Consider the following 20,324-nt stretch of genomic DNA (forward strand, 5'->3'; position numbering starts at 1 on the left):
GTACAAATGGAGGCATCTTGTGTTGGTGGTCCATCGATTATTTGTTTGTTTCTTCCTAGAGCACTTTTACCCACTGTGTTCAGCTTGCTGCTTCCACTAGAAGAAAGAACCCCACTTGTTTGTCAGTGTACAGGTATAATTTTATAAATCTTTTACAGAGCTCTCTTTTGAGTTTGAAGGGAAGAAATGAAGACACTTGTGAAAATTTGATTTGTTTTATAAAAACAATGTATGAGGTCTGATCAAAAAATACAGTGAATGTTTAAATTAAAAAAGAATTTATTGCAGTAAATGACACATTGCTATTAAACCCCCTGAAAATATTCCCTCTCGCTTCAAATACACTTATCCCATCATTCTTGCCACTTTCTGTAGCAGTTCTGGAACTCCTCTTTCCTGAGTGTCTTTAGTTGCACTGTCATGGCTGCCTTGCACTGATGTCCTGAATCAATTCAAAATATTTACCTTTTATGGTCATTTTGACTTTGGGGAAGAGCCAGCAGCCACACGATGCCAGGTCCGGTGAATAAGGTGGATGAGGACACACTTGACTGTTTGGGAACATACCACCATGTAGTGGAACTGGCAGATGTTTGCTATTGTGTCTTGACTGGCCACCATTGAGAATATGTAAGCACCTTGACTGTGAGTCGCTATTGTTCCAGCACGGTACCCTGAGAGGCCCAGAGAGAGTGGCAGTGCCCTGAGAGCCCTGGCTGAGTCCAGGAAGTCTGGCTGTGTCCAGAGAGAGTGGCAGTGCCCTGAGAGCCCTGGCTGTGTCCAGGAAGTCTGGCTGTGTCCAGAGAGAGTGGCAGTGCCCTGGGAGCCCTGGCTGAGTCCAGGAAGTCTGGCTGTGTCCAGAGAGAGTGGCAGTGCCCTGAGAGCCCTGGCTGAGTCCAGGAAGTCTGGCTGTGTCCAGAGAGAGTGGCAGTGCCCTGAGAGCCCTGGCTGTGTCCAGGAAGTCTGGCTGTGTCCAGAGAGAGTGGCAGTGCCCTGAGAGGCCCTCGTGTGCCCGAGTAGACTAGTGGTACCCTAAGAAGTCCAGGAAGTCTGGCTGTGCCCAGAAGTACTGGTGGTGCCCTGAGAAACCCTGGCTGTGACCAGAGAGCTTGGCTGTGTCCAGGAAATAGCATTCACCTCCAGGCTCCTCGCACAGGGCCCCTCGCGGAAGACGCTTGTCGCGTAGATTGTGAGGCGAGACCCTGTAGGGGTGGAGTGTGGGGACAGAGCCCCAAAAAGCAGTTTCCAGGCTCTCGGCCTCACATAGAAAGGTGCTGGCTCAGGTAGTAAATGGCCATCGACTGTGATCAAATGGCCAGCAGCTGTGGCTAGTTGGCCGTCAGCTGTAACCAGTGAGCCATTAGTCATGAATATAACTGCCGTGGCTAGGCTAGTAGCAAAAAAAAAAGGGGGGGGAGCTAGCAAGAAGATGGTGGCTGAGTCTGCAAGCGGCACAGTGAGGGTTGAGAATTGTGTGGCTCCTGGTTCCTGTGTCTCCAACCCAGCTGCCAGTGAGAGTATAGTGGTGTGACTCCCCTACCTATGGCTCCGTGGGTGTTCCTTTTTGGCCTCACCACGTCCTGCGTTCTTATGTGGGGAGTGGGACCAGAGACCCCGCCTGACACCCCGCATGACATATACCAATGATAAGAGATCTTAAGTGAAGCAATACCAAGGGAAGGACTTTAGGCCAAGGCAGATGAAGAGATTGCACAAGTTCTACCAGATGAGTTTTCATCTACCTTGTCAGTTTGTTCTATAAAACCAGAGGATTGGGGACGATAAGTGCAATGGAAAGCTGCAATGTCAGCCAAGTTTGCAGAACTGGTGTAGGATTTGTCGAGTAAAATGGTTCCCCCATCCCTGTGGGACTCTGTGGGGACTTTACAAGTAGGAGAAACCCTTTCTGTATTTTAGTAACTGCTGCACCTGGAGCCCTTTGGTGTGGGAAACCTTCTCCCCAGTGAGAATACATACAGACTGTTAGGAGTCCATTTTTATCCTCGAGGGGGCAACTGGATTGAAATCTACTTTTCAAACATCAAACAGCCCTCATTAGCTTCAGTAGGCCTCGTTAGTATCGTTTCCCTCTTTTGTAAACAGAGATTCCCTTATTTTAGTTATCTATGTACTGGTCCACTTAAAAACATCACAAGCATTTATAGAAAGTTAAATTGTTAGAAGCAAAATTTAGCTTTTGAATATTAAGGTTCTTTTTTTCCCCTAAGCAATCAAAGACCTGATGGTGCAGAGCACATAAAATTTTGACTTTCCCTTTATAATTTCCTGTGAAGAACATACCAATAGTACAGAAAAACTTTTCTCCTTTTAACAGAGAGAGAAGCCCAAATTCCAATTCTGTGTCTGTGTAGTTTTGAAATTAACTTAAATAAATCTGCTCCAATCTCAGTTAGTTTGTTGTCTTTTTCAAGATTCATTTTGCGTGAACCTTCTACAACACACACAAAATTTCTGCAACTTTCATAAACCTTTCAGCTTTTCCCCTAACTTTTCTGTCTCTTATTCTAGAATAATCATTTTCTTTAGGACAAAATTACTTTCTTTTCCTTCCATGAAAATGTATGTCCATTCCTCATACCTTCTTTTACCAAACACACATCTTATTTTGTCCATGCAACCATTATGAAGCACAATAACATCCTAATCAGGCTGTGTCATGAGTGTCTGGATCTTAATCTGAGGCATCGTGTTCCCTTCTCGCCCTGTAAAATGACACAGTAAGGACACCAAACTTATTACCCTGGTTTCCCATCCGGTCTGCTGGAGCCAATGCTAGAGAGCAGTGGACAACTGCACGTCCTGAATTTAAGTAATACCCTGAAGCTGCATTTTATTTATTAAAGACGAATCCTAAATCATGTGCACTTGAAAAGCAATCACATGAGTTTGTTATTTCTCCATTTTGTATGAGCTCTCATTTCATTTCAGTCCATTAAATAGGTTTCTTTTACAATGTAAATTTGAATTTACAAATCAGTTTCTGCGATGCTTTCTAGGGACAGAAATATACCATATTTCTAATAAATACACACGTACACACAGCACAATAATACAAAACCCAAAGAAAAGTTTTGGATCCAGGTACTGTTTTCTGGCCGATGGAGTGAATTGTGGTTTTCCTCAAATGGCTAAAGTTTTTGCACACCTTTAAGGAGGTTTTTAAAACTGAAAGAATGCATTCTATTATCCTGGGATGTTTGAGATTCTCTGCTTTAAAGTTTCTCCATCGGTGGGCTTATCAACAAACACACAAAAAATAAAATGGAAAGCCAGTGTGAACAAAAAATTTGGAAAGCTCAGAAAGTACAGAGAGTGGCCGAAAAGGCCTGAGTTTTCAAAGGGGCAGATTTTCCTGGGGGAAGGAAAGACTGACAAATGGCTCCAGCAGTGAAGCCTGAGCAGCTAATGGCTGCTGCCCATCTGGAGTCACAGAAGACGGGAGGGAAAGAAAAGGTGCAGCGGGCAGGCAGGTGCTGTAGGCAAGGGCGCACTGGTAGGAGAGGGGTCTTCCCAGGGCTTTTTGGTAAAGCTGGCTGTGGAGTCGCAAGTGCAGGGCTCAGAAGGAACGTTTTCTATCAACCCCCACCCCCACCCCTTGCTTTGTTCCAGTCTCGCAAGAGCTGGTTTTGTTTGTTTGTTTGTTTGTTTGTTTTTAAATGTATCAGGGCATTTGCCGAATTTTAGAATTACTTCTAAGGTAGACAACAGCAGCCTCCTGATTTTATTTAGAGCTCTCAAGCTACCTGTTTTAAAACAAAAAGCTTCCCATTATTCTAGGAGGTACAGTCTTTCCTTTGTACTGAGCACCCAAATAAACGAGCTCTGGAGTTTCAAAGGAACCTGTCGTAGCTAACGAAGCTTGAGATCATCTTGTGTGATTTTTGTCCAGAAGCTTAGCCAACTGCAACCCTCTGGACCATAATTTTGGAACATGTATGTAATCAACCAAAGTCCCAGCCGGTGGCCGCTTGCATGTGAAAATTTACAGCATGGGTTACCCATTTTGCTCTCCTCCTTGCGAAAGTGTCCTTTTCAGTTCCTCTTATGAGTGTCGCCACAAACCTTATAAACAAGGCCTAGTCCCAACCTAGAGGATATCTTCCCTAAGTAACAAACACTACTGAGGAAAGCCATCCCTGGCAGATACCCTCCTTGGTACCAAAGGCAACTGAGGGTACCTACCGCTCCTAGGTACCAAACCCCAATCGTATGAAATTGTTTTCATGTTGCTTTGTCCAGATAGGTCTTCTTTTTTTGTTTTCATTTAAATAATGGGGTGGACAGAAGGGAGTGCAAAATTTCTGCCAATGACTATTTATGCGATTTGGGGCATTTCTTTGGACCTCCTTAATTTACTGACGTGAAAAATGAGATCACTGGACCAGATGCTTACCTCTGGGTCTTACCTTCTATGTATGGTTGTATCTGGGGGCCAAGTTTGCTGTTTTTTGGGATGCTCATATTTTTTTGATAGACAGTGAATCCCTGTTGTGTACCAGGCATGATGCCAGGCTTTTCAGATATGCATTAGGGAAGACAGAGAGTTCCTGTCATGGAATTGACTGTCTCAGAAAAAGGCAGGTCAGTAAATCATAGACATACAGGTGACGGCAGATGGAGGTCAGGGATGCACATAGAACAGGGTTGGCTGACACGTGAAATGTTGAAATTGTGTAAATGAGGCCGACGTATACCTGCCACAAAGAGGTATCTCTGTCACATGGTTGCTGGTGTTCTTTGCCATCACTTTCCGTCTTCGGAATCTGGGCTCGATCCATAGAAGGGGCGTTCTTTGTGCCTGTGGGACTTGGCCTTGTGTAGATGTGTGCGTACAGGCCAGAGCTAGAAGTTTTCGGAAAGATAGCTATCACCTCGTCTGTCGCTTTGGTTTGACTCTTGTTATTTTTGGTTTTGGATAGGATTGTGTGTGAGTTGGGCTGTTTGTTTGAAAGCTTTCAAAGAAATTTTTTTGTCTTCCTTGACCTTAAATATTACTTTATTCATTTTAAAAACTACATTGTTCAGTTTTATATTTAAACCACTCGAGGAAGAAAGCTTCACGAGTTAGAGGTAGGGTGACAAAGGGCGAGGAAGTGGGGCCTGATGTGAGTGACAAGAGGAGAGGTAGGAGAGGGCCTGTGATCAAAAGCATCTATACTGGGCCAAAGGACCGGCTGCAAAAAGTCCGGCTGCAAAAAGTCTGGCTGCAAAAAGTCCGGCTGCTTATAGCACGGAAGCCAACACTCCAGAGGCGAGGCCGGTGGATGGTCGGCATCCCGGGAGGATGGCGGAGTCCTGTCCTAAGGCCGTCCCCTGCCTTCCAGCTTGGCCCAAAGGTTTTCGAGGCAGGTGAGGAGAGGCCGAACAAAGGAAGAGTTCAGGGAAACGCGTGGTTCCGCACCACAAAGGAAAGCAGACGTGGCTCAGGCCAAGTCCTGGGAAGAAGGCGCTTCCCAGAGGCAGGTCTCTTTCCGGGATCAGAGTGGATCTTCTTTGATGTGAAAAGTTCCTTCGAGTCATTGTCCCGGATGTTTCCTTGAGGAACCAGGGTCATTTAGCCTGTCAGGGTGCAAACAGAACAATTGAAACTGGTATGCAGAGTATATGTACAGTAAACAGAGTCTCTAAGGTTGGGAGGGAGGAGAGATAAGCAAAGCAAAGCAAAACTTACAAAAAGTCCCGAGCTCAACTACACTTTCGACTCAAATGACACTAGAGCTCTCAATCTCCACATAGAAGATACGAGTGCCACCGTGACAGCCTGTCCCCTTCGACCTCGAAGGGGAAGAAGGGATCCAAGTTGGCACTAGTGGAGCAGTAGGTCGCTGGCCTACTATGGAGGTCAAAAGTCCACCGAGAATGATGACATTTGCTGTGATTTTCCCCAAAAAAGCTGTGGAATGGGCCGAGCATCAAACAACTGGAAGGAATCTCCTGTTGCCAGGCTATTGAGATAGGCGTTAGGAAGACCGTTCTTGTCACGGAATACACTGTCTCAGGGGGATGCAGGGCAACAAATCATTGATGTACAGGTGACGGCAGGTGGATGTCAGGGATGCACATAGAACAGGGTTGGCTGACGCGTGAAATGTTGAAATCGTGCAAATGAGGCCGATGTATACCTGCCATAAGAGGTATCTCTGTCAGACGGTTGCTGGTGTTCTTTCCCGTTACTTTCCGTCTTCGGAATCTGGGCTCGATCCATAGGAGGCACGTTCCTTGTGCCTGTGGGACTTGACCTTGGTAGATGTGTGCGTACAGGCCACAGCTAGAAGTTTTCGGGAAGATAGCTATCACCTCGTCCGTCGCTTTAGTTTGACTCCTGTCTTTTCTGGTTTTCTGGTAGGATTGTGTGTGACTCGGGCGGTGTTTTATTTGAACGCTTCCAAAGATAACTGTCTTGACTGACTTTCAGTGTTACTCGACTCCACTTTACAAACGACATTATTCAGTTTTATATTTAAATAGTGAGTTTTTAAAATTACTGACTTGCTCTCTCCGTCCAGTTTTTGTATAGAAATCAACTTCCAGGTAAATACGATTCATCGGTAAATAAGTCAGTCAATCTGCCTAAGTTCCTGTAGCATCGGGAAATTGCCGTGGTCATTTTTAGAATTACGGTTGATGAGTTGGCCCGGAGAAGTCGCAGAGGTGACAAAGGTTATGCCAGAGGGAGGTGAATGAGAGGGAACTTTCCTCAGATCGCCCTTCTGTAACTGTATTGGTGAGGATAGGCTGTTCTAACACAAAGTCCTCAAAAGATGAGTTGGCTCCCACACAATCCAAATGTACGTCTTGTTCCCGTGATAGCACCTAGCAGGGCCAGAGGCCACGTGGAGATTAGGGTCCCAGGTTGATGGGCCACCGGCCACCTTCAGGTGGAGGCTTCAAAGACTGCCTTCAGTGTTGACTCCCTCTAGTCAGGTGCAAGGGAAGAGCACCTGGAGGGCCCTGCCTACTGGTTGTATCCATGACGTGGGCCTGGAAGTGGTGACATCCACTGTCACTCAGAGGTACCACTGGCTCCAGCACCAGCCCAGTCGGACCAGGCTCTGGCCCCACAGCGGGTTGTTCCTCAGGCTGTGGAGTGTTCTGGACTTCTGGAGGTGGTTGTGGACAGGATAACGTGACAGGTTCCCGCACGTGCCTGCCCTCCTCGTGCCTTTCCCAAGACAGGCAAGATGCTATTGCCTGTAACGGCACTCCGGCCTAAGAACCTCCCCTCCCCAGATGATCTTCGCAGCCTGCAGTCCCCTCACCTTCCAGCTCTGCCTCGGAGGGCTCCAGATTCTCCAGCTCTACCCAAAGGAGGTGGACGTGGCCTACCAGGTGTGAGACAGGAGAGTCCACCTGCACAAGCGCCCGCTTCAGCTTGGACCAGGGCAGAAGGAGGGGCTGGCCGCAGTACTGCACCCGGTCTGGCCAGGTTCCCACCATTGAAGCGATGGCCCTGGGGGGAGGCAGTCAGGCAGCAGACAAGAGAGTGTCACAGTCCCGGTCTCCCCTTCCACACTGCCCTCCCGTGGGCCCCTCATTTGGAACTGAGCCCCTCTGTAACAGCCACCGCACGTGCAGGGGGCAGCTTCATCCTACCCCTACCCCCGTGGGGCTGTCCTGGCCGTAGGAGGGCTGGTGATCCTGAAGGTTCACCATGGAGTCTGTGTGAGCCTCTTCTTCCCAATGGCATTTCTCCCGCAGGTCCCAGTCACTGGCCACCCAACCCTCCGTGCACCTGGGCATCTGGACTGAGGACTGGGACAGGCTGGTCAGCAGGCTGCTCACCATACCTCCTGTTCTGAGCCTGGTGATGGTGGCCAGAGAGATGGGTGTGGAGAAGGGAAGAGCGGGATGGGAGTGTGTTCGGCTTGGGACGCGTCGTCCCGATCTCCACTCTGGTCCTAGGGGGCCTGGCCGCTTCCACAGTTCCCTTGGACACCTGTCCTCCCGCAGTGGAAGCCAGCAGACCTCAGCCCCACTCCCATTGGAACCGGAAGATGTGTGAGATCAGGGCTGTGCTCGTTCCTCCCCTCCCACAGCCTCCATTCCGTCGACACCAGGAAGCCGTCCTCGACCCAAAGACCACTCACCTTGTCACCTGGTCCATCGGGGTGTCCCCTTGGTTGTCATAGGGGAAGAAGCCTCCGGATGTGGAGAAGACCTCGATGGCATCCCATCTGCTGGATGGTGGACGGGACACGTGAATGAGGTCTAGTGTTTCTGCCTGACTCACTGACCAGAACTGAGGCCTGGGGATCGCATCTGCTTCGTTCACTGACCTGAGCTAAGTGTCTCCAAGAGTGCCTGCCTATAGCAGGTGCTTCCTACACATTGTGGAGCAAATGGGCTCCACCCAGAACCATCCCAGATACCTGAGCAGGCCTGGGGTCCCGTGCTGTCCCCAGAGATCCCTAATCTGGCTACACCACAGACAACGGCCAGTACCAGGCGGCTACAATGTCAGCTCTTTGAAAAGAGGTTTCCCATGCGCGTTTCCAACCTCAGAAAAGCCATAGGCCGCTGCTGGGTGAGGCAGGTGACTTTTCGTGGGGGAGAGAAATCCTTGCCGAGAACAAGCGCAGCACGTCCAGCCGCCCTTTCTGCGGAGACGGGCACCAGGTATGCACCTGCCATGGCTTCTCCCTACGGTAGTCCCCACGAGCACCCTAGGATGTTTCTCCCGTACCACCGCCTTTTTCAGAGGAGGAAACTGAGGCTAAAGAGATGGGGTGACACTTGCAAGTCCCACAGCTACCAGTGGGCGGAGACAGCCCTGTGCCGTCGGCAGTGCGGGTGCTCACCCAGGAAGCAGCTGGTCCAGGACCTGTTGTGCTCTGGAGAAGGCCGGGTGGAGGACCGTGAAGGTGGAGATGCGGGAGATGTTCCCACCCGGGAGGGTTTGCAGCGTGGACTTCTTTAGGCCTTCCAGTGTGCCTTGCTGCAGGGCCCGCATCCTGCATGCCTCGGTGAGGTGCGACGTGAACTCCGCTTCATACTGGGTGGGACAAGGAGGGACGTCCAGTCAGCGGCATCTCCATGAATCACCGGGGGAACTGAGGTCTGGAGCTCCCCCAGGAACTGCCAGCCCCTCAGGGACGTGTGCAAGAGGAGGGACAGGCGTGCCCACGCTGAACATGGTTCTGGCTTGAAAGTACCATTGAGTTTCGGTGGTGGTGGTGGTGGTGTTTATTGTTGTTACCTTCCAGGCACAAGTCAGCTGAGGAACAAGCGACCTCCGTGAATGGTTATTGTCCCAGTGAGTGCACAAGAAACATGCCGTTATAGTGATGACAGCACAGAGGCTTAGGGATGTGAAATGGCTGCCCAGGGTCATCCAGGTCACACCTGACAACTGTCCAAATGTGGAGCGGCAAGAAGGCATTTTTCTCTTTCCTCCCTGGGACTTTTCCGCCCACTGCTGACACGGAGAACCGAGGCCCCCCCAAATTTGGAGACAGTGTAAAGGATAGATCCAGCTTATGAAAACCCTCGACTTCGAAAAGGTCACTGATTTTTCTCATTTTACATCCAAAGACATTTTGAGACCCTCTGTATGCAGGTCCCTGATTCAGCAAAGTGGCAAACGCCTGGGGAGTCCTGTGGGGAGCCATGATTTTTCTGTACTTTGGAACTTTGAGAACTGGCTCAGTTTATGATTAACCTGTTTTAGCTCCTAAGGCATTGTCTTGCCTGCACCTGGAGGGTGCTTGCAGGCCGCTGAGGCATGCGATGGGAATGGCCGGTTTCTCGGACACAGAGCACAGATGGTTATCAGGATAATTGATGGTTTCTGTCTTATTTGAGAAAATGGGTTTTGGGATGCTTTTGTGATTTTGTAAGTTTCTAGGTAGAAGTTAAAAATTTACTTTCTGTGAGGTAATGCACACTTGTGACTGCTAACCAGCACGTATGCATAGGGTATATAAGTGGAAGTTTTCAATAAAGAGGTGCTTCAGTATCACTGGAGACCGGCCGCATCATCATCATTGTGAGTGTCTTTTCATTCCCACTCCCCCTTTCAGGATCCGCGTTGATTCGTGGCTGCTGGTCGGCCGCAATTGGCGCCCAACGTGGGGCCTAAACACGGGGGATTCAGTGAGGAACACCGTACGGATTGGTACCGGCTCGGTTCACGAGCTAAACGGAGCTACGGTGAGTAGGGCACTGTCACCTCGGTCGAATGAATGTGTGAGTGAGTGATAGCTCCACGACCTCGTGTTACGGAGCTTGAGTGGGCTCGTAACTGCGTTTCCGGCACTGTCTTACGGCTAAACGGCGATCAAAACTTCGGTTTTGCCAGGGCGGGGATTTATACCGCCACGCTTAATTGCCACGATAGTCTTGGTCCCGCGAGGGGCACGGCCAGCCGAGCATCTGTGTGTTTTACTTGTGTGAAAGAAGGGCCGAGGATAAAGAAAAATGGGTCACGCTAATAGCAAGGACCTTTACATTAGAGGATTGAAAAAATCGCTCGCCGCTAGGGGCAGCAAAGTCAGCAGAGACCAAATGGAAAAATTCTTAGATTTTGTGAGAGAAGTTTGCCCTAAGTTTCCAAATAAAGGTACTGTCAGCTTGGAAACTGGGAAAAAGGTTGGAAAACAATTACAGGACTATTATATTGCCCAAGGACCTCAGCGGGTCCCTATAAAAACATTCGGGTTATGGACTTTGATAAGAGACTGTTTAAATCTTAAAAGTGAGAGTTGTAGACTAGAAAAAGTAAAACAGGCTGGAAATGAAAAAATTCTTCCATCTGCCGCCTCTCCGGAGGATAGGGAGGAGGGGGAGAAAGTCAGATATGCAGAGGGACTTGCTAAGCATAATAAAGAGCTGGGAGAAAGGGAGGGGGCTGACTGTGCTGAGGAAGCTCCTATGCATAACAAAGAACCTGCTAGCCAGGGACCTCCAGATGATCAATGGAAAAATTTAGGCCCTCAAGATCAGAAAGATTTAGAAGAAGCTGCAGCTAAATATGACAGGGAGAAATATTCCGTAATGGCTGCAGCTCAAGAAAGCAGGCGGTTTGTAGATCCTATCTTTACGCTTACAGAGCAAATAAAGATGCTTCAAGGACAATTAGTAGAACTCAAGATTACTAGGGAAGGGGAAAATTGTCCCAGGCCTCTCCAGATTCCTTATAGAGAGGAGGATTGTCCCAGGCCTCCCCAGATTCCTTATAGAGATCCGGGAAATCCAGGGGGTGGTGAATCCCCTGTAATTAACCCCACTGCACCACCTCCAGAGGGACCTCGTATGTGGGACCCTCCGCTGCCACCACCGCAGCCACCGATTTGGGACATGTTTACTAAGCCTCCGCCAGGATACGTTAAGCCAGGGTCAGATTCCCTTGTACGTTCTCCGCTTCAGCTAGCTTGTGAGGAAGCTCACAAGCAAGGAGAATCTACAGGATGTTTTGGAGTTTATCCTCTCTTTGAGAGAACGGATCAGGCAGGAAATCAAGTTAGGAAATGGAGACCTTTTCAGTGAAAACAAGTAAAGGAATTGAAGGAAGCATGCACCCAATATGGTCCCATTGCCCCTTTTACCATGGCAATTGTGGACTCAGTAGCTAGAGAAACCTGTACTCCAGAAGACTGGAAGCACATAACACATGCTTGCCTGTCCGGAGGTGACTTTCTTATATGGAAATCAGAATTCTATGAGAATTGTAAGATTAGAGCCAATAAAAATGAGATGAGAAATATTCCAATCACTTTTAAAATGCTTGCAGGAGAGGGACCCGAGTATGCGGATGCTAGAAATCAATGGAATTTTGCACCTCGTGTTTATGATCAAATTGCCTCAGCAGCCAAAAATGCTTGGCAAATGTTGCCTGATAAGAATAGCAAAAAAAAACAGGTTACTCAGATAAGACAGGAAGCTGATGAATCTTTTCAAGATTTTGTGTCTCGCCTTACTGTTGCTGCGGGACGGACCTTTGGAGCGTCCGTGGCTACGGAGGCTTTCATTAAACAGCTTGCTTATGAAAATGCAAATTCTGCCTGCCAAGCGATTATTAGGCCCATTAAGAAAAAAGGCACTATCTCTGATTTTATCCGTTCCTGTGCCGATGTCGGCCCCTCCTTTTCACAGGGAGTGGCCCTGGCTGCCGCTTTGCAAGAAAAAAGCATTCATGAAGTAATGCAGCAACAGGCCAAGCTTCATGCTAGTGGCTGCGCAGGAGCTTGTTTTAACTGTGGAAAAATGGGACATCGAGCTTCTCAATGCCCACATAAAATGGAGGCTAACAATCCGTCGGCTACTGCTGTGGTTAAAAAACCTCCAGGGCCTTGTCCCAGGTGCAAGAAAGGCGCTCATTGGGCTAATGAATGTAAATCCAAAACTGACAAAGACGACAAACCCTTACAGGGAAACTGGGTGAGGGGCCAGCCCCAGGCCCCGACTCAGCAATGTTATGGGGCACTGCAGGTTCAGGAACAGACCCAGGAGCCGAAAAAAAACGAACCCCTGCTAGGAAGCATGTCACAGACTTATTCAGGGCCACCACAGGCAGCGCAGGATTGGACTTGTGTTCCACCTCCGACATCATATTAACTCCTGAAATGGAAATACAAGTTTTGCCCACTGGAGTTTTTGGGCCCCTGCCACCTAAATCGGTGGGTTTACTGTTAGAAAGAAGCAGCTCCGTTATAAAGGAAATTCATGTTTCTCCAGGGATTATTGATGAGGATTTTACAGGAAAAATAAAAATTATGGCTCATTCTCCTCTTAATATTTCTGCCATTCCTGCTGGAACCCGTATTGCACAACTGATCATTTTGCCTCGTCTTAATATTGGAAAAAACAGGCAAAATCAAGAGCGGGGGAACCAAGGATTTGGCTCTTCTGATGTATATTGGGTTCAAAAAATAAAAAAGGATCGACCCGTATTGTTACTCAAAATAAATAAAAAAGATTTTCAAGGACTTCTGGACACTGGAGCCGATGTCTCGTACATATCTGCTAAACATTGGCCCTCCAGTTGGCCGACGCGCTTTACTAATACCAATTTACAAGGCATAGGCCAATCGCAATCCCCCCTCCAAAGTAGTGATCTTTTGTCTTGGCAAGATCCGGAGGGTCATCAGGGGACATTTCAGCCATATATTATCCCTGGTCTCCCAGTTAATTTATGGGGAAGAGATGTTATGAGTAAAATGGGAGTTTATCTTTACAGTCCTAGTTCACAAGTAACTCAACAGATGTTTGATCAAGGCTTTCTCCCTGGTCAGGGCTTAGGCTCGGTGGGACAAGGGCGCCGAGAGCCTATTTCAACTAATCCTAACTTACAGAGAACAGGTCTGGGATATTTTCCCCAGGGGTCATAGATTTACCTGTACTCCGCCAAAAAACTGCAAAGACAATAATTTAAAAAACAGATACACCTGTGTGGATAGATCAGTGGCCCCTTACTCAAAAAAAGATATCGGCCGCCCAGGCGCTTGTACAGGAGCAGCTTGAAAAAGGCCATGTGGTTGAGTCTACCTCCCCCTGGAATTCACCTATTTTTGTAATTAAAAAAAAGTCTGGAAAATAGAGATTGTTACAGGATTTAAAAAAAGTAAATGAAACTATAAAAGTTATGGGTGCCCTCCAGCCAGGGTTACCACACCCTTCTGCCACTCCTAAAAAACTTAAAACAGATAATGGCTCCGGCTACACCAGTAAAAAATTTTGCTTTATTTTGTCAACAATTTTTAATTAATCATGTTACTGGCATTCCTTACAATCCCTAGGGACAAGGGATTGTTAAACGTACTCATAACACATTAAAAGTCATTTTACAAAAAATAAAAAAGGGGGAGTTATATCCCCTAACGCCCCATAATTACTTGTCTTTTTATTCAAAATTTTTTGACTTTGGATGCCTATGTTAAGAGTGCAGCTGAACGTTTCTGGCATCCTTCTGCCGTCCCTGAGGCTTTGGTCAGAAAGAAGGATCCACTTACTGGATCATGGCAAGGCCCAGACCCAGTCCTCATATGGGGCCGAGGGCATGTTTGTGTTTTTCCACAGGATGCAGATAGTCCTCGGTGGCTGCCAGAACGATTGGTGCGACATGTGGACCCTCTACCTGCTGATGACATTGATGACCCTCAGCAATACAGAAGAAGACCAGACGTATTGGGCCTATGTACCTGATCCACCAATCCTCCACCCTGCTGTATGGGATGGTCCTGAAATTCCAGTTTATGTCAATGATACTCACGCCCTAGAATTGCCTTCTGATGGACACATGAAACAACATTTGGAAAGTTTTGTAAATCAGGCACTCCCTGCAGTCAGGTGACTGATTTACAAGACGGGACTAGAGACTGGTCTAAAAAACTGTTAATGTATCTGCTTGTGTTCCTTCCCCATATACACTTTTGATTGGAAATATTAATGTACACTTTGTAGAAAATCAATTTAATGCTTCCTGTAATAATTGTTCTTTAACAAATTGTATTTCTTGGGTGCCGTTAAAAACTAATGTTATGATACTTAAACAACCATCTTTTGTTATGCTTCCTGTTAATATCTCTGGACCTTGGTATACTAAAAGAAATTTGGCATGATGTTAATGTGTCTTTAGATATGTTTCGGCTTCATGATAAAATTCAAAATATGAGAGAAGCTGAACCCTTAAAATTTGATGCAGCCCAGGCTGCTTCTGAGTTTATTGATGCTCTTAGAAATACTATGCCATCTATGCCTCATATTACCCATTCTGTTATGATTTTTCTTACATTGGGCATCTGTGTCTGTGTGATTCTGTGCCTGCTCCCTGTCCTCATCAGAGCCTTCATTAATAGAATGTTGGACTTGCGTGCTGACATTCATCAATTGGAGCTTAAGACAAAGCCTTAAACCCTTCTCCCCCTGGAGCTTTGAAGGGACGGGTTAGCCAAAGACGGGTAAGTCCTAAGGAGCCTTTCAACACCTAAGACAGGGCTTGTATTATACAATGCGGGCGCCAAAGACGGACAAGTTGATAAGGACATCCTGGGACGCCTAAGACAGGCGCCGTCGCCTTGCTTTTTCAATTAAATAAAAAAGGGGGAGATGTGGGGAGCCATGATTTCTCTGTACTTTGGAACTTTGAGAACTGGCTCAGTTTATGATTAACCTGTTTTAGCTCCTAAGGCATTGTCTTGCCTGCACCTGGAGGGTGCTTGCAGGCCGCTGAGGCATGCGATGGGAATGGCCGGTTTCTCGGACACAGAGCACAGATGGTTATCAGGATAATTGATGGTTTCTGTCTTATTTGAGAAAATGGGTTTTGGGATGCTTTTGTGATTTTGTAAGTTTCTAGGTAGAAGTTAAAAATTTACTTTCTGTGAGGTAATGCACACTTGTGACTGCTAACCAGCACGTATGCATAGGGTATATAAGTGGAAGTTTTCAATAAAGAGGTGCTTCAGTATCACTGGAGACCGGCCGCATCATCATCATTGTGAGTGTCTTTTCATTCCCACTCCCCCTTTCAGGATCCGCGTTGATTCGTGGCTGCTGGTCGGCCGCAGAGTCCGGACTGGAGAAAGCCGATCCCCAGGCAGGAATGTGAGTAGAGGATTTGAGAGGGAGCCAATCCTTGTGGCTGGTGCAGAGTGACGGGGGACTCGACGTCCTCGTGAGGCAAGTGCAGATCAAGGAACACTGTGATTGCCTCCAACAACCTGACATCAGATAGAGGAATGAGAAATCCCCGGGACAGCCTGGATGCAAGCAAGCCGCCATTATCAGAACCCGCTGTTGGAAACGTCACTGCTACAAGCCCGTTCAATTTTGAATCTGGCCGCAGCTGTTACAGTGTGACACATACGTGTCCTCCAGCAGCCGTCCCATCCCTGTGCGTCTGTCTGGAGCTGGGGATTAGTATACAGCTATTGTGCGCTGAGTTGTGTCACCCAAATTCCATGACTTTATAACACCTACAAGTCGAGAACATGCCTGTAGTTGGATTTGTGGTCTTTAAGGAAGTACATTGCGGTGGGTCCAAATCCAATAGGCCTGGTGTCCTTGGTAGGGTAGGGGAGGACACAGGAAAGCACAGAAGGAAGTCCAGGTGGCACAGAGACAGAAAATGGCCATCTACAAGTCAAGGAGAGTGACCCCTGAGGAGAAACCAGCCCTGCGAACCCTCTCACGTCTCACTCGTAGACCTCGGGATGATGGGGACATACATGTCTGCTGTTTACAGCACCCCAAGTCATCCTACGTGATGGCAGTCCGAGCAAATAAATACAGTGCCTTGGGACACACTTCAGTGTTCCCAGCAGCACGGCCGACATGGCACCTCTGTTGAATGATGTCAAGGTCCAACAGCCCTGAAAGGCTGCGTGGCTGTGGCAGAGGGCCTCTCTTAGGGAATATTCTGAACACAAGCGAAGGCACAGTTCCTAACCTGGCAGGCTCCCATCATACGTTCCGTGAGCAGAGAAACGTCGAGAATAAGTGCATCCCACATTCCCCCTTTCTGTATATACACCGTGGCAATAAGTGTGATGATGTGTAAGGCTTGGAGAAGGTGTGCGACGATGGTGGAGCTGACTGCTCCCCAGGACACCTGGGGCAGGTGGTTCAAATAACATCAGCCTCCTGCAAATGTGTTCATTCATGGTCTACTGAGAAATGGAACCACATGTTTTTTGTTTGTTTGTTTGTTTTTTCTGACATTCCTACAAATCTGTCAGGAGTGTCTTTACCCCTTCCACGTAGCTGGTGGGAGACGTGCAGTTCCAGATCCCTTTGTGCATGGGACTGTGGGACACTAGTGTAGGAAAACCCTGTGAGGGCCCCAGGGGAGTCCCCAGCTTTGAGTCTGGGTTCCGGGCCCTCCCTGGTCATCTCGGGGTCCTGGGTGTGGAGACCTCTGTGGGCCAGCCCTCACCTCAGTCCGGCACTGGATGGTGTTGGTGGCCTGGTGCACCTTGCCCTGGTCCAGAGAGGTGGAATAGTTGAACCCACAGACCATCTGTAGGACGATGTCCTTGGTGGAGTTCTGCAGAGACAGAGCCCGGTACCGGGCCAGTAGGCATTGGGGGCCTTCCTCCCAAGAATCTGCGTTCCTATATTGTGGCAGCCCTAGCAAACTAATACAGTCGATTCGGACACAGCGAACGCATCCCCTGCGCCACAGTCAAAGGGGCACTAGAATTGAATGACTTCAGGGTCCCACAGCACTGAAAGGCTGAATGGCTGAGGAAGATGACCTCTTTGATGGGCTCCGAAGGAGATGAATGAGGCCACAGCTCCTGACCTGGTCCGCCTACCACGGTCGCTGTGCTCTGCCAGATGACAAGTTGCAGAGAAGCGTATGCAATACCTCAATTCCTCCCCATTTTGTGTGAAAAGTACCCAATCTGGTGTTAGGATGTGTAAAGTTTGGAGAAGGTCTGCAAGGACAGACCACCTGACGACTCCATGGGATCCGTGGGGTAGGTAAGGCAGCAATCAAAACAATAGCAAACTGCAAAGACCGCGTAGATGTTTTCCTCTCCTGTTCCCACAAACGTGTGTGAAGAGTGTGTGTCTACCCTTCAGGGAAGCGGGTGGGAGGGGTAGAGGTCCAGAGTGCTTGAGGGAGTGGGCCTGTGATTTCAGTCTGTGTCCTGGGTCCTCCGTGTTCATGCCAGAGGGCTGGATGTGGTGCCCTTTGTGGGCCAGCTCTTACCTCAGACCAGGACGGGACAGGGTCGGGGTCCTGATGCACCTGCACCCTGACCTGGTAGATGAAGTGGCCGGGCCCCTTGAACACTTCCTGAAGGATGTCCTGGGAGGAGCTCTGCAAAGACAGTTGGCATCAGGGTCCTTCCTCCCATGCTGTGCCCTCATGTTATGGCAGCCCCGGCTGTTAGGACACACTGAACAGGGCCCCAGCGCCACTGTTGACATGGCAATAGAATGGAATGACGTCAGGGTCCTACAGCACTGATAGGCTGCATCACTGAGGAAAATGACCCCCTTTTTGGGATAGGACAGAGATGAATGAGGCCACAGCTCCTGCCCCTGTGTATTTCTACCCGACCAGGAAGCTAGTGGGAAGGAATGGAGGTTCAGACTCCTTTGGGAGCGGGCCTGGAAACCGCTCATGTGGTAGAGGCCTGGAGGGGCCAAGGCGCGTCCCCGGATTTGAATGTGGGTTCTAGTCCCGCCCCAGTCATCTCAATGTTCCGGCACTGTGGACCCGTGTGACCTGCTCTCACCTGAGTCCAGTTCTGGCCGGTTTTGGTGGCCCGGCGCGGCTGCACCTTATAGCGGGAGAGGGCGTAGGTGAAGCCATCAGCTAACACCTCGATGTGCTGGGTGACAGTCTGCAAAGACAGAGCCCGGTACCGGGCCAGTTGGTATCAGGACCTGTCCACCCATTGTATGCTCCTACGTTACTGCGGCCCCGGCGAACTCATACAGTCTGTTAGGACATGCGGGACAGGTCCCCTGCGCCACTGCCAAAATAGCAATAGAATTGCATCGTGGCAATGTCCAATAGCCCTGAAAGGATGAGTCGCTGAGGAAAATAACTTCTTTTCGGGATACGAAGGAGATGGATAAGGTCGCAGGTCCCGACCAGCTAGCTGTATGTGTCCCCCACCAGGAAGCCAGTGAGGAGGAGTGGAGGTTCAGACTCCTTTGGGAGTGGACCTGTGAACCGCTCATGTGAGAAAGCCCTGGAGGGGCTAAGGGAAGGCCCCAGGTCTGATCTGGGTTCTAGTCCCACCCCAGTCATCTCGATGTCCTGGCTGTGGAGACCCCTGTAGACTGCTCTCACCTGAGAGCAGCTGTGGAGGGTGTTGGTGGCCTGGCGCTCCTGCACCCCGTACAGGGAGAGGTCATCGTCGAACCAGTCAGACAGCTCCTCCGCGGTCTCTCGGGTGGAGCTCTACAAAGAGAGAGCCCGGTTCCGGGCCACGGGGCATCAGGGGCCTTCCTGGGCATTGCCTCTGGGGCAGCTGCCCGCCACCAATTGTGCCCCATAGATGAGGCAGCGAGGGAATTCTACAAACACCTCCAGCCAGGGAAGGAATGAGATGACACCTCGAGGTCTCAGGATCAGCCAGTGGGTAGAGGAGGCTGGTCCCTAGCACTCACCTTTTCATCCCTCCAGCCACGACCTGGGGGTGAACATGACACCCGCCAGGCTTCTGACACCTGAGCAATGTGATACTGCACGACATGGCTTCCCCCATCCCAAGCTTTCCCTCACTGCCACCCAAAACACACCACACACACACACACACACACACACACACACACACACACACGTGAGTGCACACACCCAGGATGAGGGGTAAGGAGTGTAGGGCTTCCCAAGTGGGTTTACAGTTGGGACCTGAGTGAACAGGATTGACCCCCAGTCTGCCCCAGGTTACCTGAGGGTTCCTTTTTCCAAATGGCCAGAGGCGTCGCCATTGAAAATTTCGGGAGAGGTTTCGGCATCGTGGGAGGCCTCGGAGAGTCGGGAAACAACAACAGAACATCCTGCTCTCTTGACTGTCTCCAGTCTAGTGAGCTGGATAGGGGTCTGTCTCTAGAATGTGGGTGCATGGTTACCAGGGTTCTAATGTCAGTTGGGGGCTGTCACCAAGGAAGTGAGGTCACATCTTAAAGGTTTCATTACCTGGCCCCTTCCTCCAATCAGAGCCACCCGAAGTTCCTTCTGGGCTGTTGACTGCTCACCCTCCTCGCCAGTGTCATCTCCTACCTATACACAGATATCCAACACAGCCCTCCCCACATTTCCCTGGGAGTGGACCAGCTTCACAGCTCTGAGGACAGAGCTGTGTTCAGACCTCTTTTCTTCCCAGTTCTGTGTCCTAAGAGGCTTGGTGCCTCTCAGGGCCTCCCCTGTGCCCGGACCTGCACAGTGGGGATGGTGAGAACACCTGGCATGATCCAAGGGCTGTGTGCATATGCCGTCAATAAGTTTAAAGTTTCTCCTTACGTTGTCGGTGAGCCCCCGAGTTTGGGAACTCGCACTGGACCGTGTGCAGGAAACACTCCAGAACATACCATGAGTAAATATATGAGTGACACTATCGAGGGCCTTTGCAAATGGTGGTTTTGAACTGGCTTTGATTCGCTCGTGTGATGACCTGGGTCGGATCCTAGATCCGTGAGGGCTTTATCATTCATGGTTGGAGGCAAGACTGTCTCAGGATCCTGGGGACTTGGGGAGAGAGAGGGGACTCCCTGGTGGGGGTGGCGATGGTTGTGAGGGTGAGCCCTGTCTTCCCCAGGGGAAGGCATGAGCCCTGCGCTGTGGATACAACCTGCCCCAGGCCAGGGCCTGAAAGCCAAGATCCATCCTTGGCTGGATCTGTGTG

The 20,324-nt window shown here is 49.3% G+C and overlaps 1 pseudogene; it reads right to left on the reverse strand.

Annotated features, from left to right (window-relative positions):
* Window positions 1-7,028: 7,028 nt before the first annotated feature.
* LOC117020111 (ral guanine nucleotide dissociation stimulator-like) lies at window positions 7,029-9,366 on the reverse strand (annotated as a pseudogene).
* Between the last annotated feature and the right edge of the window lie 10,958 nt (window positions 9,367-20,324).

This window comes from Rhinolophus ferrumequinum, unplaced genomic scaffold (genome assembly GCF_004115265.2).
Source record: "Rhinolophus ferrumequinum isolate MPI-CBG mRhiFer1 unplaced genomic scaffold, mRhiFer1_v1.p scaffold_87_arrow_ctg1, whole genome shotgun sequence".
Taxonomy (NCBI): Eukaryota; Metazoa; Chordata; class Mammalia; order Chiroptera; family Rhinolophidae; genus Rhinolophus; species Rhinolophus ferrumequinum.